At 43.7% G+C, this 26,337-nt stretch overlaps 1 protein-coding gene and 1 long non-coding RNA gene across 12 annotated transcripts in view; one reads left to right on the top strand and one right to left on the bottom strand.

The window, feature by feature from the left end:
* The window catches only part of PLXNA1 (plexin A1), a 424,561-nt gene that overhangs the window by 167,067 nt on the left and 231,157 nt on the right, over nucleotides 1-26,337 (top strand). The window lies entirely within an intron of this gene.
* Nucleotides 3,273-7,064, bottom strand: LOC143831873 (uncharacterized). Its single transcript, XR_013229004.1, has 3 exons — nucleotides 6,117-7,064; nucleotides 4,817-4,996; nucleotides 3,273-4,118 (listed from the first exon to the last, which is right to left on the bottom strand). It is a non-coding gene; the product is annotated as an uncharacterized LOC143831873 (long non-coding RNA).

Here is a 26,337-nt window from a genome sequence, read left to right as displayed (position 1 = left end):
GAAATTCCTCGTTTTCCAACTTAAATTTCCTGATGGAAGAAAGTTGGGGTATAAATGTAATAATGAATAAATAATTATACCCTCAAAATTCAGCTTCATTGATAAAAAAGTAGACTGAATTAATTTAGATCAGTGGTCCCCAACCTGTGGGCCGCCGCCCGGCGCCGGGCCGCAAAGGCCATGGCGCCGGGCCGCGGCTCCCTCTCCCCGCCCCCCCCACCGCAGTAAAAAACTTCCCGGGCCGCAAGCTCGCGGCCCGGGAAGCTTCTTACTGTGGGGAGGGCGGGGAGAGGGAATCAGGGCCGGGCCGCACCTGTGCAGGCCGCGCCCGCGCGGCCCGATCCGTGGGTGCGGCCCGATCCGCGGGCGTGGCTCGCGGGCGTGGCTCGATCAGCGGGCGCGGCCCGATGCATGGGCGTGGCCCGCGCGGGCGCAGCCCGATGCCCTGCCGGTCCCCAGCCTAATAAAGGTTGGGGACCACTGATTTAGATGACTGAAGGCTTATTTGTATAACTATTTTTGAGGTGGAAGGTAAATACTGACTCTTCCAGTATTAAAAGGCGACATAGTTTTTGAGAACAGACTTTCATGTAGAAAGAATACAAGATACTGTTTCCTGGAAAATAGAAAAAATAACTTGATAAATAATGTGCTACTTGTGGCAGTAATATGTAGGTAAGAGACAGTTTTACCACACCACTTTATTCTATGGAATTTTGATGAAAATTTACCTTGTGGTATGGATGAGTTTTTGATTTTGTGCATTTTTTTTTTTGTAAATCAGGAGTGACATTTTTGGTGATTAAAATTGTACTGTACATCATTTTAATTTTGAGCTTTCAGAGGCTAGTTCTAGGAGCGCACAGATGGTGAGATGAATGCAAATACCATGGATTTGGCAAATAATATATTGTAGCACAGTTTTGGCCTTGCACCATTTAAAGACCACACTAAGGAACATCTCCCGAGTTCTAATTCAGTCTCAGTGTTCTCATTTACAATCTGAGAATAAAGCAAAAGGCATCAAATAATTTAGGGCTTCTCCCTAGTGTTTATACAAGATGGCAGTGTATTTACATGCATACTTGCTCTGTTTTATTGCATAAAATAAAAGAATTAAGTTTGTTTACTATTCATTGCATGGATAGAAGGAAACAAACAGACAAACAAAAAAACCAAACAAACCCCAGGAACAAAATATGGGGCATAATTTTATTGTATATTTAGGATAAACGGCGATTTTCCATACAGTTCCTGTCAAGGTATATATTTTCTGTTCTCATGAATGCCATTTAATTATTAAAGGCTTAAGTGAAATGTTAAAAACGCTATACAGCTGTTACAATGCATTGTATTAACGCTTGTGTTGTTTTTTTTAAAAGTAAAACGCTACCTTGCTGAAATATACTGTAATCACAAATTTAAGTGGATACAGATTTGGCAAGATGCTACAACTGAACTCTTGCCAGGTTCCAAGAATCACTTTGTAATTCTGGATTAGTTGGGATTTCCGTTTCCTGGTTCTACCTTTACTAGAACTGACATGCAGTCATATCTACCACACCCTTAACATGCATTTCAGGGAGAGTTGCCATCTTCAAAAAGGCAGAACTCCAAGGCTTCTCCTGGGATTACAGCAGATCTCCCAATTGCAGAGATCTATTCTCCTGGAGAGAACAGTCGCTTCAGAGGCCAGTTTCTCTGGCCTTGCATCCATCCTGATCTGAGCTCCTTCCCCTCCCCCAATGGCACTCTTCCCAGACTCTACCTGCAAATTGCCAGGAATTTTCCAGGCTGGAGATGGCAACCCTAATTATAGCCAGGGGAAAATGTTGCCTTGTAAAACTTTTTTACTGTAATATGTTAAGTGAATGTTGATCTGCACGTGCAAATGCACCTTTCATTTGTATCGTCACTTACTATTGGAATATTTTAATGCAATAACAGTAGGTCATGAAATAAAAGGAATCTTTTTGAATACAGCCCTTTGAGGAATCTTCTTCATGTTTTGGATATCCCCTGGGTACATTGCAGTTCCTACTTACAGGCCTTGTTTTGGGGATGATGTTGGTTTCTGTGCTTCGCTCTTCTCCATTCTAACTGGAACATCTGTCCCTGAGGTGCTTCGCTAGTCATGCAAAGGATAATGCTGTGCTCTAGTCTAAAAGAAAAACCTGGCTGGCATCCTCCAACTCCATAGGGATATAAAATGATGAGGAGAGTCAGCTTTGCCATGAACCTGGGTCAAGTGTGTAGCTATTATCTGTTTCCCTATATAACTGCGAACTTGGATAATGGTTCCTGGCAGGGTTTTTTTTTCTCCCCTTCTATTTGTGCTGCATTTCACAGGGCAGCCAGCCAAGGGACTCCCTGTGAATGGACCTAAATGGTAGAAGTGTTATTGTAGGAGAGAGTGGAGATGAAATAATGGGTTTATCTTAGTGAAGGGAATTGTGAATGTTAGGATAGGACCCATATCTTTCTTTCTTTAGCAAATGCCATAAATAAACAAATACGGGCTTGGGGAATTCCTCTATATCAGCCCTTTCACAATGCGATATCTAGGATGGCATGTAAGAGCTAAATACACAGATCCTCCCTTCCTGTAAACACAGCACCTTGGAGGCATTTTCAAGTCAATGCAGAGGATGGGAGCTTCCAACCTTCAATTCTACATTTATTTCCCAAAGGTCATTCTGACTATGTGTCTTCCTTTCTCTTCTTATGTTTATGAGTCTCCTGACAAGTGTGCATTTTTACCCTTGGCATTTGAAATTAAAAACGTGTTTCTTTTTAGCAAGTGAAGATAAGCACTCCTCTTTTTAATGTTATTTTATTTTTATGCATTAAACTTGGGAGAGAAAAATTCCAGGGAGTTAATTTTTTTTTTAAGACAGCAGCAGCAAATTCTTATCATGATTTTAGGAAGGGTAGACCAAATATATAATTAAATATAAAGTAGGGTCAGGAGGGAAGGAACCAGTGATGGGTAGTGTTAATCATTTAGATTAAGGATAGCATAGAAGAATTGTGAAAAATGTAGATTTAAGGTTAAAAAATTGGCTCCTACTTATGAAAATATGCTAGAATAAAAATGTATTAGTCTTTAAAGTGCCACAAAATGTCTACTCATTTTTCCTGCAACACAAAGTTATTCCTTTGGAATCCATATCTCTTGCCACTGAATTCATAGAGGATACGAATGTAAGAAGCGTCCTGCTGGATCAGATAAATTATCCATCTAGTGCAACATCCTGTCCCCCAGAGTGGCCTGGATGCCTCACAGGCAGTAGCAGAGCCAAATCGTGGCCCAGCTGTTGTCTGCCCTTCCCTATATCTTATCGTAGTTATTTCTGCAGTTTAATTTGTCCTCAAGTATTTTAGAGAGGGAAGGAAAGTTCTTTCTTTCCACTTTATCTGCACCGTGTCTCTCGTTTGCATTCCCCCCCCCCCTAAACTGAAAACTCTTTAGCTTTTCCTCTTAGGAAAATGTATTCCAACACCATTATTATTTTGCTTCCCTCCCTTCATATTTTACAACTTTACTGCCTTTTTCAGATGGAGTGTCTAGAGCTGCACACAGTATTCCGTCTGTAACCAATCCATAGATTTTTACAAAGATATGACAATGGTTTTATTTTCAGACCCTTTCCTTTCCTTATATATAATAAGAACAAAATTTGCTATACTTACAAATCTCTCATAGTCAAGGTCTCCTGAAGTGTTAGGAAAGTCCCATACTCCAATCTTTGAAGGGCTTTTTGAGTGCAATCCCACCCCCAGTGGAGTATCTTGTGCTGTATATGTGCCGAATTTCAATATATAAGGTTTTTGTGTGCATGCATGTGTATGTGTGTATGCATACATCTTTCTGAGGGTATTTATCCTGAACAGGTTCTGAGGCATGATCTCTTGGGCAGAGGCCAAAGGGCAGAAGCCAAAGGGCTCTTTGCCCTTGGCTTGTAGCCTGAGGCCTGTTGCCTGGGACTTGTCAAAATAAGCTTATTGGACCTGGGCCAGTCCAGATTTGTTTGTATATCAGCCTTTGTAATTTGGGAACTTTGTCCTTTTTATTCGCTGCTTTTGGTTATTCCAGGGAGAAAAGAAGCCAAAAAGCCCTGAAAAATAAACAAAACAGTGGCATTATAGTTACATTTATCTGAACCAGCAGAGGCAAAGCTGTCTATGACAGGCTCAAACACTTCTTTGTTCAGGGTCTTAATCTTTCCTTGTCTGTAATACAGAAAAGTTGGATTTTGCTGTATGCATAAGCAAAGGAGGTAGAATTAGTGAACTGCAAATGCACTGGCACTGAATAATTAAAGGGAGTGATCCTAAGCAGGTCTTCCTGGGAGTAAATCCCCTTTTATTCCGTGGAGCTTACTTCCAGAAAGTGTTTTTAGGATGGCAGCCAAAGAATTGCAATCTTTATTTTAGCCGAAGAGCCTCTAGCCTTCTTGTTGGGAGTGGCCTCCATTCCAAATTCTTCCGCCCTCCCTTGAAATCTCTGGAGTGCCTGTTCATTTTAAGATGATGACATCACCCATAGGGAATGGGAGCTGGAGTAGCCAGGCAAAAGATTCACATTAAGTATTACTATGGGCTCTTAACCCCCTCCATACTGTGGCATAAAAGAACTGGAGCTCAGAAGGGACATTTGAGGCTCTCTGTTTTCCTGTTCGTGTGAGACATCTACTCCCTGCAGCAGCTTTTCTGATGAGTGCAGCTTCTGGTCCACAAATTTTACAGTTTCCATTAGTACATTCACTCACACACACAAACTTGGTAAGCCCCCCACCCTAGGTGCTGGTTTTACCATGCAAGTCCATCTTGAATGTGGTAGAGCAGGAACATCCTGAGGACCAGTTTCTGGCTTCAGGCTCTCCCCTAGAAAATATTCAGGTGAAGTATACTGCTTAGAGTAGGAGTCACTTTGTAGGTATTTTTGCATTCCTATCTGAAACTGAGGAGCTCTTCTTTGCCTTTGCATCCTCTGCTGTAAAAACAAAGCCAAACATTAGTACTGGCTGGAATTTTTTTTTTTTTTTTGCTGCTGTCCTGTTTTTTTGTAAGCATGTTCAGTTTTGCACAGGATGTTTCTGTTTATTCAAGAAAATGAAATCTCACAAACAACCCTCCCCTATTTGGCACTTGCTAAACTTCAGCTGTGTGACCCAGGATCCACACTGAGCTGAATAAATACTTCCCTCCCCTTCCCCTAATTCCTGATGGCCACTGGGGCCCATTCAGGCAGATCAGGGTTTAGAATGGGCTAGAAAAAGGACAGGCGAGGAAGAAAGTATTTGGATCTGGATCAGGATGGGATTTAATTTTGAGATCAAATCACAGGATGGACTTTTTTTGTTTCCATTTGGGCTGTTTTTCTTTCCTGTTAGCCAGTGTTGCAGGAGCCCATTTTCAAAAAATAGTGTCAAAATGACATAACTTTTAAAGATGTAGACAGAACTTGGTAACCCTTGCTTTTCATATGTTTCATTAAATCTGCTGAGAAGCACATGTCTCTGATCCATGTGACAAACAATATGAGGAAGGTAGTTTCTAAGTGATGAACCTCTGGCTGAAAGAGAGGAGATTCCCCATGAATCATCTGGGATCACAGATTGCTGTTTATACAGAAGTTGCATCATTTGAGTTGGTGTACTCAGCAACAATCACATTGCTGCTGTTACATATGAAGCAGATTATTTTCAGCCGGATGAATATAAAACTTTGCTGACCAATTCTAGTGTTTAGAATTGAGGGCCAACTAACAGTTTACCCAGTAGATAGTCAGTGTTCTGTATAGACAGTGTTCCATTTTAAAGAGGAAAATTAGCCTTGGAGGCTGTGAGGGGAAGTGCTGCTTAACCCTTTGCTTTCCTGTCAATTGGCATTCAAAGTAGACTGGCCCTCCCCTGCTAATTTCCTAGCCATGTATCTTTTCACTGGTGGGGCAAACCACAGTTAAGGAAGTGCTGTTTTGAGCAGCCAAATTACAGGAAGAGGACAGGAAAAGGTTAAATAACACCTCATGTCGCTTCTTCTGATCTTGATCACATTTTGAGGCTGTTTTTCATTTTGAAAAATATATTAGAAATGGTTCTCCTGTGTAATACCTAATGGGACCGTAGCATGGATTCAGATCTCTGCTTTTTTGGCCAGGAGTCTAAATGACTAAAGATTCTTTCTCTTTCCCACTTCAGTGAAATCCAAATAGTCATGCTGGAATTGCTGGCTCACGTTCTGTTCTGATATAAATCACAAGTTGTGCTAAGCTGTACAAGCGAAAGAACAAGAGGAATCTAAGACACAAATTCCTTCCTTGGGAATTAATATTTACAAAACCGGAAACAAGAAAATTCCAGTAATAGATGGGATATGGTTTTGCCAGTGTTGTATCTGTGGCCTCCCTATTGCTCCCCCCTCCCCTTGTCATTGGGCATTTAATGGTACAAGGAAAACTGGCTTGCCTGCCATAACCAAGTTCTCTGGGGCCTGTTTGTGTACCCTGCCCATTGCCTTGGTTACCATGGGAAACCAGCAGGCCAATAACCAAGCAAGAATGAACCCTGCTTCAGCGCTACATGGAATTTGGAGGAGTGAAATCTGTGGAGAGGATTAGAATGCTTTAACAAGCCATTAACGAGAGCTGGGAAAACACTGGAGAAGTTTAGGGAAGGTGTAAGGAATATGGGAGGGGAGGGGAGGGGAAGTAAATTTGGCAGGGAGTTGGTCACACTGGCAATCTGTTCCCCTTGCCTGGATTTGTTACTTTTTTTTTGTTGAGGTTTTTGTGAAACGTGTCTGGGGAACTGTGGCAAGCCAAGCAGGCCCCGGGCCAACTCTCGGCTAAACATGTTGTTGTGTAAAATTGTAGTCAATTAATTTAAGGCCTGCCAATTTCAACTGCAAAACGCTATGAGGTTCTGTCAAGTCCTCACCAGGATGTAAAGGGGGGGGGGAGTGGGAAGAGCGGAGCGAGGCAGAGAGAATGGGATTTGATAGATGTTGTTTGGCTGCACGTTGTGATTAGAGTGAGGAGTATACAGTCACATTTCCCTTAAAGTCAGTGGGATCATTCCTGATCAGCTTAGATCAGGGGTAGTCAAACTGCGGCCCTCCAGATGTCCGTGGACTACAATTCCCAGGAGCCCCTGCCAGCGAATGCAGTTTGACTACCCCTGGCTTAGATGGATAGTTGAACAGGAAGTCTTGAACACTAAAAAGGGCAAATAGGTACGCGTGGATAGGGGGGCCTCAGAGCATTTTTACAAGTGACGCTAAAGACCCGTTTTAATTTGCAATGTCATTGTGTAATGGACCCTCTTTGGGTGGAAAGGTAGCAGATAAATGTTTTACATAAGTAATAAACTGCTTGGGCAGAAAAATGCCCTGTCCCTTTAATAAAGGGCTATTTATAAGGTGCTGTTACATGAAAAGCATCAGCTGACCATTCCCACTAATAAAGCATCTGTTAATAGGACATAACATTTTCCTCCAAGCCTGCTGGTGGTGGCACTCCAAGGCGCTGCCGGTATGTTGCAGTGGAGCAGCATGCTCTGCCGTTTCTTGTGTCCCCACGAGGGAAGCATTTCGGCAGTGGAGCTGGTCCATCACTTTCTGCATCCCCATGGGGGACACATTTCAGTGGGGCACCTGGTCTGCTGTCGAAATATGCCTTCCTGGGGAACACAGCTATGGTGGAATGGTTACAACACACAGTAGTGGTGGGGGGTTGTTGCAGGAAGGTGGGATTGCGTGAGAACACAATCCCACCATCCTGCATAAAACCCCCAAAATGCCCCATTTGGCCCCACAGTGCTGCGAAACACCATGGAACCAGATGGGAAATTTTGTGTGTGCCCCCCCCCCCCCGGCCTCCATAGGTCAGGTAGGCCCCACTGGCCCCTCGAATGCTTAAGGGAATACAGAAAATATTCACATTCCTTTAAAGCGGGGCAATGGCGGCCTAATTTGCACCAGTCCTGAGAGGGGACTGGCCTGGTGGCTGGGTCATGTGGAAGCAGGGATTGCCCCACTTCCATATGAGTACCCTCTTGAACTTTTCTGCCTTTGTGGAATCAGCCTTGTGGTGTGTGTGTGTAACTGGACAGGTTATTTCTTCTCAGTCTACCCCACAGGGTTGTTATGATCATGACATTGAGTTCACTGTCCTCCCCAGGCTCCATCTCCAAATTTCCAGTAGTTTCCTAACCTGGATCTGGCAAACCTGCTTACAATGGAAAGAAGAATAAAATACCATAAGACGCTTAAGGCTCTTCCTCAGTATATGTATGTTCTGTTTGTTTCCAGAGCCTGCCTGCATCATGTTCTGTTCCTTAATTTCCCGGGGGGAGTACAATAAGGGGGATGTCAGTATAATATTCAGGGCTAGACAGAATTCTCTCCTGCCCCTTGGCAGAGGCCATCACCATTTTTGTAATGTTTGGAGATTTGGGGCTTAGTGTTTTACTTTTTACAATTTAATGAAACTCATAAAGTTCTTAATAATCATAAGACTTGCACAAAAAGCTGTTTGAGAGTGTCCCTTGGGCAGTCCTTAGCTCACTTTGAAGGTTCTAAACTTCATTACAAAAGAAAGGCAGCTTGTTCAATGTATACCTAAGACTTGTATTTCCACTGGCTTTGCTTTCTGTGTGTCTGTGATTCTCTCTCTGTCTCTGTCTCTGTCTCTGTCTCTCTGTCTCTGTCTCTCTCTCTCTCTCTCTCTCTGCTCCCAAATCAGCTTGGCTTAATGCTCCAGTCTTAACCACACTAACAGAAGTAAGTTATAGTGAACTTCATGGAGTTACTTAACAATAAATGTGGTCAGAATTAGGCTGAAAATATGTCATTGGCGTTCTTAGATGTATCCATTGCTGCCATAACCTGTTACCATTTCTTACCTTGTTCTGCACCTTGGCAAACAGAAATTCTCACATCCTGACTGTAATCATTCAGCTGCTCTGTTCACAGTTTCCTACTTCTAGATCTTCTTTATAGCACTGTATATTATGGGCCCAATCCAGCCAAAATGAAGGATTTTAAAGTCCCATCAATGTCAGTAGGAAAGAGTTTGAACAGACCTCCCCAAACCTGAGAGCCAAAGGCCACATATATATAATATAATTTAAAGAAGGACAACCACTGAGGAAAACAAAATTGAAAACGGTTTAATCTAGAGGCCGTTCTGGTTGTGCTTATACACATAAAAATATAAGAAGAGATAAGAAACGTTTATTTGTATTTATTGTTAAATTGTTTAATATAGCCCGGGATAGGTTCTTCTTCTTCTGTTACAATAATTTTGAACCGTCCCTTTCTTTTTGTGGAGTAGGAAAGAGTTAAGCACATGCCTAACTCTTCTGTTTAGTAATTTGATGGAACTGTAATTAACTGTAACTCTGTTATGCTTTATGTTTTTAAATGCATTGCAATTTACAAGTTCCCTGCTCCCTGTGTGGGGTGATAAGAGGTTGTGCCATATAATTCACCATCACCACTAGATAGAAGACCTCTTCAGACATTACAGTTGTACATCTTGGGAGTTGAGAAACTGTGCCTAACTGGCGTGTGTGCCAGTGTGCAAACGTTGTGTGCAAATGTTGTGCAAACATAGGCAATGTGTATATTTAGCAGGCTTATATAGCTTTGGTATGTGCAAACTGAACAACAGAGTCTTCAGGGCTTGTCTCATGCAGACTGAGGCTGCATGCACATGGTAAATATTCACATTGCCTCTGTTTATATAATATAGCGACTATGAGGGTTACTGGACTCCAGGTGGCACCTGGAGACCTTCTGCTGTTACGGCTGATCTTCAGATGACCAAGACCAGGTTCCCCTGGGGACAATAATATACAAGCTGGTGATCTCTGGCCCCAGGGAGGCTTGTGTGGCCTCTACCAGAGCCAGAGCCTTCCCTGTCCTGGCCCCCACCGGGTGGAATGAGCTCCCAGAAGAGATCAGGGCCCTGTCAGAACTAAAACAGTTCTGCAGGGCCTGCACAATGGAGCTCTTTCACCAGGCTTTTGGTTGAGGCCAATGAAGCAATTCCACCTATCAAGGTCCAGAGGACCCCCCCCCCCCAAAAAAAAAAAAAGAAAAGAAAAAAACTACTTGGAGACAGGGCTGTCAAACCACAGTGCTGAAAATAACGAAATAGTGAGGTGTAAAATTATAATGTTATAATTAAATGTTAAAAGTTAAACATTCTATTGTTATGAACTCTACTGCTAGAAATATTATATGTTCTCAATTATATGTTTTCAATGATGACGTTCTCTGTATTGTGCCATGAGTTTCACGGTAAACTGCCCTGAGCTGTAGGGGAGGGCAGTATATAAATGTAAGAAGCAAGCAAATAAATTAATACTGAGATCTCGCCTCTCTCCAAACCTTGCCCTCTCCAAGCGCCTCCCCTTAAACCTAGAGCTGGTAATTTACGCTGAGAGACAGTAATTTATCTAAGCTTTCCCAGTGAATGGCTTGTCAAGAATTTGACCTGGAGGAGTCAACAGTGAGGATTCAAATGAACACTCTTCCCTAGACATGATAATATAGTAACATGATCCATTCTTCCACATTTCAGATTAATAGTTTGGCAATGTCTCAGAGTAAAAAAAAGTTTATGAAATGATTCTTCAGGATGCAGGGGGCGAAATGCTCAGGTCTGTATGGAACTAGTTCTGTGTATGGAAGAAGAAGCGTCCAGGCTGTGGTGGAGCTCTGCTTTGCAGCCTCTGCTGTTGCAGGCCTCTTTGCATGTCTTTTCCTCAATATGCCTGAAGGCCAATTTCCTCTGGCCTCACCAGGAGCTTGTTAATATTTTACAGGGACTCAACAGCAGGCAGCAAGAGTTTCATTCAAAAAGAAAGCAGCTCCCCTTATCTTTTCGGTTCTTATGCCAGGAGCTATTATAACTTTTTTTATCTCTTCTTTAAAAATGTAAATCGCCTTTAACATAGAACCAGCCTGTTGGTTTTTTTATTAGCTTCATGCTTAAGTGGGGTACGGTTTAGGCTGGACAAAGCTTGCCACATACGTTTATGCTGTCTCCTCCCAAAGAAACATGCCGTGCATTAAGTTGCAGCAAACCTGGATTTGCTCCAGAGTGTATATCACGCTCCTGGCTCCCTAACCAGTGTACTGTACAATAGGGGTGCTTTCACAAATGCTTTTGCCTCATTCACTCATTGCAGTTTTAAATGTATACCTGTCTTATTTTTAAACGGCTACTTCAAAAAATGTAAAGCGTTGGTGCAATTCATAAGTCCCTTCTGGTGGTTCTCTCACTTGTGTTCCCATTGCCACCTGGATTATCGCTGTTACATCCCATTCCATATCTCCCCCCCCCCCCATTCAGTTAGTTTGGGAACACTCTGGCAAGGAAAGCTTGAGCTGTATGATCTCAGCTACCCCTAGCCAGTATGAAGAAGAGCTGTTTTTTTGTATCCTACTTTTCACTACCTGGAGGAGTCTCAATAGAAACTTACAATTACATACCCTTCATCTCCCCACAACAGCGAGATAAGTGAGGTTTAGAGAGCTCTGAGAGAACTGTGACTGGTCCAAGGTCACCCAGCTGGCTGGATGAGGAGGAGTGGGGTATCAAATCCAGTTCTGCAGATTAGAGGCTGCCGCTCTTAACAACTATACCAAGCTGGCTCTCAGTAGTAAGAGTAGTAAACTGAGATGAAATTGCACAAGGAAACTACTGGAAGGTTGTTTGGAAAGGCACAGAGTGAAGAACAGGCCCTATATGCCATTGAAGAGCCCCCCACTAGGATACTTTCAGTGTACTCGTGAGAAAACTTTCCTGGATATAAGCTCCATTGAATACCCCAAGTCTGTTTCCAAGTTCACCTGCTTGGGATTGTTCTTTCTTTGTGCTGCTCCTTTTTTCCTGGTCATGACGCATGATGGTAAACAGCCACTGTTTTCTTTATACTTTCCCCAGTTCACTCCTCCACTTACAATGCTCTTGTTGTGGCTATTATCAGTGTAGTTAAGTAACTCCATATTTCTTAGTACTACACAAAGGGAAATAACAGTCAATGTCGGCAAAGATGGTTAGTCTGCTGTACTTTCACAATCTAACTACAAATAAGACAAGAATGGGTACAGTTTACGGTGGAAGGAGCCTTCCCCATTTCTAAGAGTAACCTTTTCCTCAGTGGATCTGTGGTAAACTCCCAACAAATTTGTATAGCAATAGCCACAGTAGGAGAGGGGAGTGGGGTTGGTGGATCACATTAGTTTAAGGGATGCCTTGTATTTTAAAGAGGTGTCCCCTATGCTAGAACTGTTTCATTTTGCAGGACACAGTGAATGTGATGTATTTCTACATATTGAGCTTTCCTGGAATGCAATGGATGTCTGCTTCAGAATCCTAAAGCATTCCTTTTTTATTGAGGGTCAAATTAGGCAGTATGGTGGTAGTTCTGTGCACTAAAATGCAGAAATGTCCCAGCCTTGTGGGAAGAGGCATTTGTGCTCTTGGGGGGGGGGGTCCAGTTTCAAAAGCAAAATGCTCATGGGAGTGAGGAATTCTGTACATGGACTCTACAAATTAGAGTTGCCAACCTCCAGGTGGTGGCTGGAGATCTCCTGGGATTACAGCTGATTTCCTGGTGACAGGGATCAGTTCACTTGGAGAAAATGGCTGCCTTGGGGGGCATTAAGTCTCATTGAAGATCAAAACCTCTCCAAACCCCACCCTCCTCAGACTTCACCTTCAAAATCACCAATGAGATCTGGCAACCTTACTGCAAAGGTTCTCTGCCCAAATGTTTTTGTTGTTAGTTGAACTCCAGTAGTGGAAGTGACTGGGGCTAGGAGGGGTGCTGAGGCTTAGAGGATGCAGAGAGGGTTCAGCATCCCAAACCAGCATAACTCAGACTGTCCCTTGTTTCAGGGGCAGGAGCAATTCCATATGTTTCAGCCACAAGATGGCCACTATCATACTTAATTTGCCCTTGAAATCTTTGTGTGGCGCCCTTAGGTGGGAAGGATGTATATTAAAAAGCCCTTACCAGCGGTGCCATTCCCATAGCAACCTTCGGGGTCAGGCTAGTGGTTTACAGAGGATCTTGCCTCAGAGAATTGCAGACTGGCCTGGATTATTGCCTTTTGGTCATTTGATTTTGTATGCAAAACAGTATATATCCATGTATGTGGTTAAAGAACTTACTTTGAAACCTTGGCAAGAAAATACAGATGTATCCAATCCTGCTTTGTCAGGTGTTGTGTTGGAAATGGTTCAGCCCTTTGGCTGGAAGTGCAAGAGGCAGGGGGTGGATGTGTAGATTTTTAAATTATTTGTCTTGCATGATTCCTTTGAACCCAGCTTGGCTGCGAGGTGACGAGGACTGTCATCATTTCTCTGAACAAGTGCATCATTCCATTTCTGCCACCAAGTGCACTGAACTCATTTAGGGATTTGTAGCATGCCTGAAAAGTAAGACCATACTGCATTGCCTTGATTTCTGCCTCCCCTTGTCAACAACTGAAGGTGAGTGTTGTGTGTGTGTGCATGTGTTGTTCTTTGGGTGTGCATGGATTTCACATCTCAGTGATTCCAAAAGGCCCCAAATTGGTCCTGCAGGAGCGATAAGATGTGAATTGCTACATTGCATGGGCGTCTTTATGTGTTTTTAAAACCGTGCCTCCTAATTATAAATAATCGCTGTGATATGAGATGTGATTATGATGAATGGTGATTCTGTATTCTGCGTGCATTAGCTGCTTTAACCTTGCCGAGGTAATTATGTCTCATTTAGAATTCTGATAGTATTTATTTGAGGTAGGGGACTGGGAATTTAATTTCTATGGCTTTGTCTTTTAGTATTATTATTATTTGAAAGGGATACCTTAGCAAAATTGTTTTTTAATTTTTCCCTCCAGTGGCAGCTCCAGTTCGTTAATATTTTAAGGGGTTTCACAGAGACATTTTAAAGATGTTCTTAAAGGTACAGGGGGCATGGTATATGTAAAATAAGGGTTAATGAATGAGTAAAAGAGTTCCTCTGGGGAGCTTAGAGGATGGGCCTGCCTCTTTCTCTCTGCTTTAGAACAGCAGAACGTAATCTCAAACCCTAGTTAAGATGTGGCTTGTGTGTTTGCATTCAGCCATCCCTCCCCAATATTGTAATTTGTGTGTTTGTTTTTAAAAGTTTGCCATTGGAAAAGGGACCTAATATACTGGAAAGCAGGCATATCTTCTGCCTTCTGTTGTAAATTAATTCCTCCCCTCTCCTGGAACTATCAAAGAGGCACTTGTGAAAAGTACAGCATAGCCACCTTTGAATACATGAAAAAGGCTGGAGCAAGACCTTTGCCTTCATTAAGACAATCATTAAATTGTCTGTGTTGTGGAAAGAAAAAAAAGTATTGTGGCAAGAAGGTAATCTGCTTAAATGAAGTCTAGCTTTATATAGTCCTGAGCTGGGCTGAGGAAATCTTTTTTTTGTTTTGTTTTCAGTGCATGTTATAAGGCGCATCTTCAGTTGGAAGCTGATTAGAATTTCAGTTCCGTTTTGGACATTTCGCTGAAGAAGGAAGTTTGTGTGTATTTAGGTTGAGTAATTTTTTTAAAAGGTCAGAAGAGTCCTGATAAAAGTAGTTCCATGTTTAGGTGGTTATTTGGATGTCTTGGTTGCTTACTGGATTTTCCCTGTCGTGAAATTTAAAGCAAAAGCGGAGTTTCTTCATGCTATGAAACATCTGAAGAACTAGTGGCAAGGGAAGAGAAACGAAGTTTGTTAGGACTAATTATATTCCATAGGGCCACCCCAGTGCAATAGTTCTAGCTGGTTCTGATAAACAACAATATAAATGTCATGCACTGCTGCTTTTCAGTTTCTGAAACATTTGCCGTACCTATATTGGTGGCAGAGGTTTGAGTCTTTGCACGTCCATGAAAGATAAAACCTTGCTTTGTTTCTTAGCCATGGTCAACTAACTCCCCTGGTAATATGACTATTGAGGAATTCTTGAGGGAAACCTGGGTCCTTGTACGATTTCCCAGTTTTAGTAATAATGTTGCTACTGAACTATTCAAAAGCTCTGATTTTTTTTTGGGGGGGGAATATCAATGGGGGTGACTCTCTGCATTTCACATGCCTTCCTTGTAACCCATATCATATTGACCTAGACTGCAAAATCCTGACGGGCTACGTGTTCAGTAGAAGAGCATCTGTTTTTCATGCAGGAAGTCCCAAGTACAATCTCCGGTTAAAAGATAGTAGATGATGTGAAGGACCTTTAGCCGTGACCTCAGACAGTCAAGTAGTCAAGACTGGCCTTGATAAACCAAAAAGCCATGTGCTCGTGTGTTCAACCTGCTGTGGGATGCTCCTTCTGACTTTCCTGGGTTGAGGTGCTCCTGTTGAATTAAGTGATCATTAGAGTGCCCTTGCAGTCTCTTCTCTTGGGATACCTCTTTGAGGGTTGGAGAAACTTATGAAGCAGATGATGCTAGGAAGACTAAGCCTGAGGCCATGGCCTAGCAAACCCCTTACCTGTTTCTGGTATGCTTAATTAAAAATCAAATCAACCCAAAGATTCTGCATGTGATTCTTAATCAGTATGAAGTCTCCCGGAGAATAAAGTAATTATACCAGTCATTTGGCTACAGTAATTAAAACTTTAATTATCATCATGTCCTACCCCTTAGTCTCCCTAAACAGCATAGAGACTTGAGTGCTTTAACTCTCGCACCCTTGGAATCTGTCAAGACCACTGCGGCTGTTTTGATTTTGGGATAAAAGGAACTTGTTTTTTTTTTCTTGCCTCTAAACATCACAACGGCGCTTAGTGAAATTTCCTTAAATACTCCTCCTTAAACCTTTGCATTGCCAACTGTTCTTCAGACCTATAAAAGATTGGTGGCAGTTACTGCAAAGCTAAGTTGGCAGACATTGCTTTGCTTGCTTCAAAGTTGTTCTGTTTTCAGGCTTCACTGAAGGTACATCAGTACATGAAGCTGCCTTCTACTAAATCATACATCACTGCAGGCAGTATTGTCTACTCAGACTGGCAAGGGCTCTGTAGGGTCTTAGGCTCAGGTCTTTCACGTTCCCTGTTGCCTGGCCCTTTTATCTGGAGATGCCAAGGACTAACCCTGGGTTGTTGTATATGACAAGCAAATGCTCTACTGCAGAACTGTAGTCTCTGCCCTAAGCACAGAGCACCATATAAGAAGAGAACAGTGCAACCAGAAGTGCTTTTCAGTAGTACAGGTAGACCTAGGGTGTGTGCATGTGTATCTTATCCTTGGTGAACCAAGCTCTGATCACATAGAGGTTAGATAACTGTAGTGGGCTTTCCACAGGGCTATCCTTGAAAACTGTTTGGAACCTCCAATTGGTCCAGAATGTGGTGGCCAGGTAATTGTTGGGGGCTCAGATCACATCTCGCCTGTGCTGAAAGATCTTTACTGCATACCCTTTTTTTCTGGGCATTATTCAAAGTGCTGTGCTGTTTTGTTTGTTTACTTACTGATCCTTAACTTTAAATGCCTAAGTTGCTTAGGACCTCTTTTGTCCAGCAGGCCAGATGGAATCCTTTATTCAGACCTACTTTCTGTGCTCTCACCTGCAGAGGTAAGGTGAATGACGACTTTTGCTAGGGCCTTGTTCATTGGTGGCTCCTCATCTGTGGGATTGCCTCCCCCTTGAGGCTGGCCTGGTACCTATCTTTTAGCACCAAGTCAAATCATTTCTTTTTACTCAGGCTTTAATCTAAGTTTTTTTTTTTTTTTTTGCTTTAGGTATTTTATGGTCTGCTTATGTCTTCCATACAGTTTCATCAATATCATTTTAGTCTGCCCGTTGTTTTTTTTATGACCTGACATGTTTTTAATGACTTGTTTAGTTTGATTTTATTGTTTTAGTCATAAGCCATTTTGAGCAGGTCTCTGAAGAGGTGGTATATACATTTTCTAAACAAATAACTTGTGTGCTTCAATTCAAGAAGAAAAAGAGTTGGTTCTTATTTGCCGCTTTTCTCTATCTGAAGGAGTCTCAACACGGCTTACAGTCGCCTTCCCTTTCCTCTCCCCACAACAGACACCCTGTGAGAGAGGTGAGGCTGAGAGAGCCCTGATAGTACTGCTAGGTCAGAACAGCTTTATCAGTGCTGTGGGGAAGCTAAGGTCACCCAGGTGGCTGCATGTGGGGGAGGGCAGAATCGAACCCTGCTCACCAGATCAGAAGTGTGCTTATGTGTTAAAAAATCCAGATCCGATATCTTTCAGAAATTCTGATTTTTTGGGGGTCCAGTAGACCTGAGAAGAAAAAAAAACTGGTCAAAAAAACACCAGCTCAACGTTGGGACTGGCTTGACTTCTGCAGCCTGGTTTGCAGGAGGACCTTTCATCAGGAGATGCATGTGATGGGGAGGTCTCTCCCCACTGAATGTAGACGTAGTAGGGAGCTCTTGGCTCCCTCTGCCCAGGCTGTTCTTGTCAAGGAGCCACATGGAGAACTCCCCTGACAGATATTGATGGCTGGACAGCCTGGTATAGACCCAACTGCCCAGCAGAGTCTGCCCAAGAGCTGGGCTATGTTGAGACTTCTCCCTGTCAGGCCCCAGCCAACTGCAGCCCTGTCCGACTCTGAGGAAGAGGCAGATCTGAGAGTCTTGCCAGGATCAGCCCCTGAGCTTCAGTCACTGCCCACAGCCTCAGAAGCATCAGAACTGCTTAGGAAACCCAGCCCAGAACGTGAGCCACAACCAGGCACAAGTACCCAGTACCTCCAGCCTTTAGCCCCAGCAGCAGTTGATCCCCACCTTTGTCTCCCGAACCCAAAAAGCAATGGCATAGGAAGCAATGTTTTGCCTTACAGGAAAGGCACAGGACCTTTGCAGGGCAGTAGGAAGGCTGAGGCAGCTGTTCATGATTAGGCTTAAAAAGAGGTGGGAGGCAGAAGCCCATCTTTCCTACCGGACCTGCTCTCAGACTTCATAGATCCTGCTTCCCTGACTCACTTTCAGCTTGTGACTCTTGAGTATGGACCTCCTTCTTGCCATCATCAGACTTGGCTTGTCAGTGATTGATTTCTAGCTACCAACCTGGGCTTCTGTGACCACACATTGCATATTCTCTTCAGGACTGTTATTTTTCCTTGCCTGTCTCTTCCTGCTGTGCCTAGAGGGTTGTCACTCCCTACAGACTTTGCTGGGGCGTTGCTGGGCAGCCCAGTTTAAACCAGATTTCCCAAAGGACCTTGCAAAGGAAACAATCCTATAGGGAGAATTCTCTCTACAGGCTGTGCTGGGACTCTGCCCAACAGAGCTTGCCAAGTGAATTGTGAAGACATTTAAAGGGCTTGCTGTCCACTTCCAGGGGCCCCACATGGAGCCTTCTCCCCATGGATCAGGGCTGTAGCCTCTCTCCTCCCCCCCCCTTTCATCTTTAAGGATACTTGGAGTGACACCACTTTCCACTGTGGCAGGCCCCTCTGCCCCCAGTCTGGCTGCTCCTACTGCAATTACACTCTGTTAGACTCCTGCCCTCCCTCCCCCTCTCTGAACACTTCTTAAGCAGGGTGATGTCTCCGTGCCATCCCATGCTGCTTCCATGCTGCCCCATGCTGCCTCCACAGCACCCGTAATGCTTCCATGCCGCCACTGCACTGCCAGAGCTCCTGCCTTGGGTGGTAGTGGTGGCATGGAGGCGGAACAGGTGGTGCAGAGGTGGAATGGGCAGCATAGGAGTGGTACAGAAGTGGCCGGGCGGCAAAGAGGCTGCGCCCTGCTTAAGAAGTGCTCAGGGAGGGAGAGGGAAGGCAGGAGTTCTAGGCGATTGTGGAAGGGAATGGCTGAGCGGCAAGCAGGCAGACCAGCTGGGTGTGGGGAGAAAGAGAGGAGAAGAAAGGACGGGTCTGACAACTGAGAGGAGGAAGGGAAGGAGGCATTTTAGGAAAAACCTCTACATTGAGACTTAATGGAGGTTGAACTGACATGGGGGTGGGAATCTGCCTCCCTCGCTGGGCAGGAACTGGAGGGGGGAGGGCGGGAACAAGGTTGGGACAAAGCGGCTGAGTCTATTGCACCTTTCCCCTTCCATACGTTCTTTGCCCTGGTTGCTTGCTGGTTGATTACTGGTGGTTCTTGCATTTTATGGTGGTAAATCCACTTTCCTGGATTTCCCACATTGCGAGTTAAAAATGGTGAAATTGCAAGCCGGCTGCGGGGCAGCCTGTGGATGTAGGTAACGTCATGTGGAGGGGCCTGAATATGTTGCCAACATTCGGAGGCCGTCCAGCTTCATTTTGCACATGCAGAAATTCCCTTAGATCTGAGCTCACTGGGTTTACTGTTGAGAAGCAGCCAGCGCCATGGGCGGGGGAGGGGAGGTGCGGGTGCCAGTGCGCTGGTCAGTGCACACACACAGGCACAGAGCACACAGGCATGGGTGTACTGGTAGGTGTGCCAGTGCCCGCACCCGCACCTCCCCTCTCCCTCCATGCCTTGGCACAGGCTGCTTCGGGCACGAACGGCTGCTTCGGACGTTGAAACACCCAACCCTAATTGAGACCCTTAAATACTCAAGCAAGCTATGGGAATTTGCAATTCATTAAAGGGTGTACTTGAGAGTATGTGTGAGTTTTAAATCTAAATATGAAATTATTAACACAGTATTTTCTTCCCTTTTATCCAGACAGATGCTTTAATACTGCTTTAATAACACTTCCTTGTATTCTCTTACATTACTTTTTAAATGTCACATCTATAAGCAATAATAAAGCTCTTGGCTGATTTTTGGCAGACAAATGAAGGTTTTTTTTACAAAAGTTTGTTGGAGACAAAGTTAACTTTGGAACAACCAGAGCAACTGGTTAACTTTGGAACAACCAGGGGTGGCCTGGAGATTTTCCGGAGTTACAGTTCATCTCCAGGTTAGAGAAATAGGTTTCTCCATAGAATATGGCAGCTTTGAAGGGTGAACTCTGTGGTATTATACCCCACTGAGTTCCTTCGCTGCCCCAAGCCCTACAGTCCTCAGGTTCTACTCACAAATTTCTGGAAATTTCCAACCCTAGAGTTTTGTCTTTGAACAATGTATTGGTGATAAATGGGCTGCCTGTTTCTCTGGAGGGGGAACTCCCTGGCTGGCAATTGCTGATATGGCATTTAGTATTTAGATAGTGCTCATTGTTGTTTAGCACTTTCTTTCCCTTTAATTGAAGGCGATTTGGCAATCATGCCACAAAATCTCTCTGGCAGACAGTAATGCAGAAAGTGAGAGACTTGCTGCTTTGGAGGAAAAAAAGGTCAAATGTTTCTCTTAACTAGCTAAAGCTCAATCTTGCCTGCACAGCCAGGGTTTCCTTTCTCCCTGAGCTGTCTTGAACAGGCAGCGGATTTAAGCTTACATTATGTACGTTTGGGCTGTCATATGCTATGTGGGAAATGATTTACCAATTGCACATAGTAGAAATAATGTATTTAACACTCACATGGCGAGTGCTGAGTGGCTTGAAAGCTGCTGGCACATGCTGGGATCAGGTTCTCTACTTCTCTGTAAGGCTTCGGAGCCTATGAGGTATGCTGAGTTACAGAATCAGGCTTATTTGAGAAATCTGATGGCTAACTTAAAACTCAAATCGTGCAGTCCTAAACAGAGTAATACGCAGCTAGGTCCACTGAAGTCAATGGATCTAGAAAGGGGTAATTCTGTATCAAGTTGTACTGAAAGCGTGCTGCTAGGGCGTTATCATCAGCCATAATAGTCTCAACGGCTGGAGGGAAATGTGTTCTGTCCATTTGATACAGATACACCACTGAGGTTGCCCAGCAGGGGGGCTTACAAGTAGCAAGATATAGAATGGACTGTTTTACTTGCTTTCATTTGGAGTTGTTTTTACCTGTCCTGCCACTGACCCTTCATTGGCCTGATCACTATTTCAGTATTTGTTACAGGCGTGCTCTCTGTATATTCAGGGCCGGATTTACATGAAAAGAGGCCCCAGGCTATTCCACTTATGTGGCCCTTTCACCTCCCATTTTTAAGTTTATAAATTACATGAGAGATAATAAACTACATCATTACTGTGATATATATCAGTAAGTTAAATGAAACATGTTGTGATTGGTGTAATAGTGTAATTTTAATTTTGCTAACAATTTGAATATAGGCCCCTCTTGATCTTGAGGTCCTAGGCTGAAGCCTAGTTAGCCTATAGGAAAATCCGGCCCTGTGTATATTATTGATCTGATCTTACCATTGTTTGGGATGTTAATGATAATTTTTTTTTGTACTGATAGCTTTGTGCGGTTTCTTCTCCCCTTTTAGTGTCTATCTCCATTTTGTGTTTTTGTGCGTTTTTTTAATAGATAGAAACCACCTCAGGAGGTCTCTTTTCTTTAAAAAAATTCTAACAGGGAGTATAAGATAAAATGTTCTCAGTAAATAAATATTCAATTAATTGCTGTTCTCCATTAGTCTCCATCTGCAAACACCAGCTTATGCTTTCCTGATGTCACTTGAAGTTAAGATTCTGCTTATGAACAGTTCCTAAAGGTTTAATGAGCTTTGATGATTAATTAAGGGTTAATAAGTAAACTGTTGTAAAGAGCCCATCAGGCCAATGGGATCATTATTAAAAAGCTCCAGTATTTTCCCCTCCTTCAACTACACTGCTGCTTGAGTGGTGTTTGTAAAGAAGGTGATAAATTGAAAGGGGCTCTAATTTCATTGTGTTCTACTTGCTGTAGCTTTCTTTTCAAGAGTAATCACATTAGAGGTTTCCACAGGGTAGCCACTTTCCTGTAGGATTCCCTGTTACATCTAACACATGCAGCCTTTTAAAAGCTGCAGTATGGGTGCTTCGGAACAATTTTCAGTCTGGGTTAACTTTGATTCATAGTAGAGTTCCTTTGGCAGAGTCATGGCAATGAAGGGACTCCTTTCCTCTGGAATGCTGAGAAACCACTGTTACCTTTTCTGAATTTTAGGATTTATTTATTTACTAGCAAGAAAGCCCATTGCAACCAGGAATGCAATGGGCGCTAGGACCCAGGGGACACCAGGAGGTGTTTTTTTTTCTGCTGCGTGGAGCTGTGAAAGGCTCCGACAGGGTTTTTTTGTTTTCTGCTGCTTGGAGCTGGGAAAGGCTCCTACAGGGTTTTGTTTTCTGCTGCTTGGATCTGCGAAAGGCTCCTTCCGGGGTTTTTTTTCTGCTGCTTGGATCTGTGAAAGGCTCCTGCAGGGTTTTTTTTTTCTGCTAGCTCTCGTGGGCGTGCCGGCTTGGAGCTCCTACAGGGGTTTTTTTTCCTGCTGCTTGGAGCTGGGAAAGGCTCCTTCAGGGTTTTGTTTTCTGCTGCTTGGATCTGCGAAAGGCTCCTACAGGGTTTTTTTTTCTGCTGCTTGGATCTGTGAAAGGCTCCTGCAGGGTTTTTTTTTTCTGCTAGCTCTCGTGGGCGTGCCGGCTTGGAGCTCCTACAGGGGTTTTTTTTCCTGCTGCTTGGGAAAGGCTCCTTCAGGGTTTTGTTTTCTGCTGCTTGGATCTGCGAAAGGCTCCTACAGGGTTTTTTTTTCTGCTGCTTGGAGCTGTGAAAGGCTCCTTCCGGGGTTTTTTTTCTGCTGCTTGGAGCTGTGAAAGGCTCCTGCAGGGTTTTTTTTTCCTGCTAGCTCTCGTCGGCGCGGCGGCTTGGAGCTCCTACAGGGGTTTTTTTTTCTGCTGCCTCTCGTCGCGCTAGCGGCGAAAGGCTCCTCCGGGGGTGTTTTTTTTTTTTCTGCTGCCTCTCGTCGGCGCGGCGGCTTGGAGCTCCTACAGGGGTTTTTTTTTCTGCTGCCTCTCGTCGGCGCGGCGGCTTGGAGCTCCTACAGGGGTTTTTTTTTCTGCTGCCTCTCGTCGCGCTAGCGGCGAAAGGCTCCTCCGGGGGTGTTTTTTTTTTTCTGCAGCTTCTCGGCGGCTGGAGTCTTGTGTTGTGTTTGCGGCGGGGGCTTCCTTGGGGCCGGCCTGACGCGGTGAGAGACGCTTCGCGCCTCTCACCGCGTCAGGCCGGGAGCAACTGCGAGCCGCGCTGAGCGCGGCTCGCAGTTGCTGGGGCTGGGAATCGGAGGGACCAATCGGCAGGCGCTTCGCGCCTGCCGTTTGGTCCCTCCGGTTGTCTGTCATGAGGAAGGGTCCAATCCGGACCCTTCCTCATCCCGGACACATCCCGCCCCAGAACCCCTTACTGTTTTATTTAGTCCGTGGCGCCCGCGGCGCCACGGGCGGTGTACAGATTTGATTTCTATACCGCCCTTCCATATGGCTCAGGGCGGTTTACATACAACATGGTGGGGATACATGGAACGAATTAATATAAGTATAAACAAATACTACAACAACAATAATCTAAATAATACAATGTCAGTGATCTTAAACAATATAACAGGAACAGAACTTAGCTAAGGCCCAAAGAGGACAGACTGGTTCAGACCATGGGGAGGATGTCTGAGGGGGGAACTGTTGTCGGTCTCAGGCAAATGCCTGGTAAAAAATAGTAAAAAGGAGTCTTGTGGTACCCTACAGACCAGTGGATTTCTTTCAGCTGGTTTCACCAACCATGATCCATTTGACTGGAGCATGGTTTCATGAAATGTCTGAACAGAGTTTTAGTCTTTATGATACCACAAGATTCGATTATTGTTTTTGCTGCAATGGATTTAGAATATATTTTGTTAATTTGGCCTGTTTTAATCTGGTGCTGCTGAATAGTCGAGGGCTGCAATTTCCTGCATAGTTATTTGTGAATAAACTACCTGCACTTATTGGGATTTCCTTCCGAGTAAGCCTCCATAGGATTTTTAACCTGTTGCTGCATATTTTGGGGTTTAGGACTTGCAGTAAGCTAGATGTTTAAATAAAGAAATTAAACTCTGAGTGGAGCTGCATTGTGGATAGTTAGACCTTTGGTTAATTTCTCATCTGCCTACTGTTTTTGAATTAAAAGAGAAGCGATTTCCCTGCCATGCACATTAATTAGTTGCTTTTAGAGACTATCCTTTTCTGTGTCAGTAAACTACTTTGGTGCTTTTAGGTGTGCTTTATGTTAATGTGTGTTGATTACTACATCCCAGTAGGTAATAAGTATACCAGACTGTCAATTGGTCAGAGAGAATATTAATGTCATGTATTCAATTTGTTAATTTCTGTACCTCTGGCGCTTTCACTTTAACCACCTTTTGTTCTTGACAATTATCCGATGAGTCTTCTATTTCAGGAAGGTAGGATGTATGATTGAGAAGGATGCCATTTACTTTGTGGTGCCAAATAAAGGCAAGGGACATTTGCTAAACTATCACATAGTTGTATTAAAACTGCTGGCTGCCATCTTGAATGCTAATTGCTCATGTGGAGAGTGTGTGCTTATGTATAAGAATGTCTTCCTGCTCAGTTACTCATAGCATGTTTGTCTCACACAAATTAAAGCTCTCCCATGAAATTTCTGGGGGAGGGGAGATTATGCAAAATAGTTTGGAATATTTATATTTTTCTCAAGGCTGAGAAAAGCAGCTGGGAAACTCTTTGCTGTGGATGTCTCGGTGGATCTGTTTGTGTGAATATGTTTAGGTGCACTTTCCCTTCTTCATATTCAAGTAGTGACACTTTGACCTAATCTAATTTCCCAGAGAATCTCCCTCCTCCCCCCATCTCAAAGTAATTTTGTTTCATGTGAGGGCCTGGTTCTAATAGATGTTATCCCACAATTACTCTCCAATTTCCTGAGGCAATCCTATGTTAGCACTTCCTTAGCTTTGAGTAGGAAAAGTCTGGGAAACAGAACCCTTCCCTGCCTGCCTGAACTGAGTGAGATTTGAAACTTGGGTGTAGAAGGCAGTTTTAGAACCCAGCATAAAATGGAAGGTGACACGGACCACATCTGGCTTTCTGGCTGCCTGGCTTCAGTTCAAGATTCTATAAAACTGAAATATTGACTTTTCCCTATCAGGTGCTCTGGGATTTAGTACAGCCCCTCCTTCATCTCAGAACAGAGAAAAGGAAGCCTGATTTGAACAGTGACTCCTTGGGATACATAATAAAGTGACTCCTTGGGATTCATAATAATACATAATAAAGACATTGTTGAGTTACTCCAGAGAGCTAGATAATATACAGTTTTCTTAGTTTCCTGAAGCTCTGGGCTTGTGGATAGGTCCAAATCTAATCACTGGAGACTGGGAATAAAAAACGTGCATTCAAATTCCCATCAGAAAATGCATCCCATTCAAAGCAAAGTGCAGAAGGACTCACTTGCTTTGCTTGATGGGTCAGTATGGGTAACTATGCATACAACTATGTTACAGGATACTCATAATGCATATAAAAAGACAACATATTAGACACACAGTATGCTGCTGAAATCACCCCAGCATATAAAGGTTTCTGTTGAAATAAGAATGGAACTGTGGTTTACAATTACAATTTCTACTTAGTCTGCACATCAGCTCTTTTAGTCCATATTGTATCTTAATGGGCCAGACCATTAGATGTATTACTTCTGTTGGAGATCTTCCACAGGAGTGGAGTATAAGATAAACCTTCCCTGATCAGACTAATGGGTCATGCAGCCTGGGATCTTTATTTTTACACAGTGGCCAACCAGATGTCCCTGGAAGGCCCATTACAGGTCCGGAAGGCCAAAGCCATGCCCCCTGTTTGTCCTTCAGGGACTAATTAACTCCAGCAACTTCGACAAAAGTTGGGAATCTTTAATTAATTAAAGGCAGTTTTTCCTTCTAAGGTTCTGTTTGAGAGACTTCGGTGTTAACATATGGAGTTTGTAACAGTTTGGACATTCACCGTGCTTGTCTAGAACATCAGACTCTGAAGGTGCGGTGTCATCATGCTGCCATGTGATTTAGTTAGTTATGCAAACCCTCCTAGGGGGAGAGAGGTACAAACAAATAGGTTCACGTGAGTAGCTATGTTGGTCTGAAACAGCAGAACAAGCTTTGAGTCCAGTAGCACCTTTTCGTTATTTAAGGATCTTGCCTCTAATCGGCCCTTCCTGGCAACATCCTCCTCACCCGCGACCTATATGTAAAGGTTGGTGAGTTCTGTTTCAGTGTATCTGAAGAAGTGTGCATGCACATGAAAGCTTATAGCCAGAATAAACACTCTGCTGGTCTTAAAGGTGGCCTTGGGCTCAAGCTTTGTTCAGGTACAGGCAACGTTTAAATTGCATTAGAAGTCACAAAAGGGTGACAGTCACCTGGCTGTCCCTTCATGTTAGAAAACGGTCAACATCCTGGGCTTGTTAGGGCTACCAAAACTGCTCTCTATTCCCCATTTTAGTTAGTGGGTAGTTCCAATTAGAACCATTCATACAACTGCTGGT

The sequence above is a fragment of the Paroedura picta genome, chromosome 3 (genome assembly GCF_049243985.1).
Source record: "Paroedura picta isolate Pp20150507F chromosome 3, Ppicta_v3.0, whole genome shotgun sequence".
NCBI classification, from domain to species: Eukaryota; Metazoa; Chordata; class Lepidosauria; order Squamata; family Gekkonidae; genus Paroedura; species Paroedura picta.
This window is presented reverse-complemented; position numbering and strand designations above follow the sequence as displayed.